Raw genomic sequence first — 1,364 nt, 5'->3', positions numbered from 1 at the left:
TCTGGGTGACCCCCACAAAATCAACCAAAACCCAAGTTCTCAGAGGATGCTCCGTGGCTTTCCCTTCTTGGACAGACCCGAAGACCCTGCTCACAGAGGTTTCAATTCCAGATATTAAGAGCATCCCAAATCCACGCATTTAAAAAAAAAAAAAATTAATTGGGAATTATAAACAAACTAAGCATTGAGGCAGCGCTGGGCCGGGCCTGAGTGCACCATCAGCTCGCTGCTCCCTTCAATTATCTTTTTTCTCCCACATTGTTGTCCCCTAATGAGGAGACTAATGACCAAAGGATGGTTCATAAGTGGTTCCCAGACTCTCCTTGCCCAGGGCAAACACCGTCCACAATAGGATCACAAATTGCAGGGAGAAGCCCCGGCTGATCACATCAGAAACGGTGCAGGGATTTATCTCTCGGCCTTAACAATAACAGTATGTTCTTAATCGCCACTCCAAAGGGACAACTGGCGGGGGATCTGCCCGGCCTCATCATTAAAAGCTGGCAGCATCTTTGCTAGCGCTGCCCCTTTGTTCATCTTTCATTATCCCAATGCTCCGGCCCCGTTAATTCCCCTCCATCTTATTAAATCAATAGAGATGGAGTGGGGGAAGGATGGGGCAGATCCAAGGGGTTGGATCCGGCTCGAATCTCCGCGGGGGTGCCGGGTGGGAGCGGGATCAGACCTGCTCAGCACCACGTGCGTCCAAGGATTTACTCACCCAGCTCTTGGGGCCGGGGAAACTGAGGCACGGGAGGGTCGCGGCCTAAATAAATCCCGGGAGGAGGTTTTGGTAGAGCTGGGAAGCGCTTTATCTGACTGCCGATCCCACGCCTCCCATCAGCATCCCTGTATTGCTCGAGTTAACGATTTAATCAACTCCCAAAATAAAATCACACCGTTCGGAGAGTGATGCCAGAGCGGCATCTCCAGTGAAATCCCAGCCGGTCCATACTGGCACGACACAGGGACAAGGGATTTTGTGCCACAGACCATTTGCAAAGAGGGAGGTGATGCAATTTTCATCTCCCCTCCCCCCCCCTCTTTTTTGTAACAGCTCATTTCGCCGAAACTGGTTTAGATCCATGATTTTTAAACCCAGAGATTTTGAACACTGCAATGCTCACCCCATAAGAGGGGTGTCCTTAGTCTCTCGTTTTTCCTGCTGCATTTCCAGGCAGGTCACCCCATTCCATCCTTATTTTCATGGATCCAGAAGAGAGTTTAATGTAAAAAATTTGATGCCTTTGCTCTGTGTCCGAGGCAACCTGGGGCAAATTCATCCCAGAAAGCCTGCAAAATATGGGATATGGTGGCATTTCCTCCCATTGCCAGTGATGTCTTTTTTTTTAATTATTATTATT

Source organism: Lepidothrix coronata, unplaced genomic scaffold (genome assembly GCF_001604755.1).
Source record: "Lepidothrix coronata isolate B3197 unplaced genomic scaffold, Lepidothrix_coronata-1.0 Scaffold287, whole genome shotgun sequence".
NCBI lineage: Eukaryota > Metazoa > Chordata > Aves > Passeriformes > Pipridae > Lepidothrix > Lepidothrix coronata.
This window is presented reverse-complemented; position numbering follows the sequence as displayed.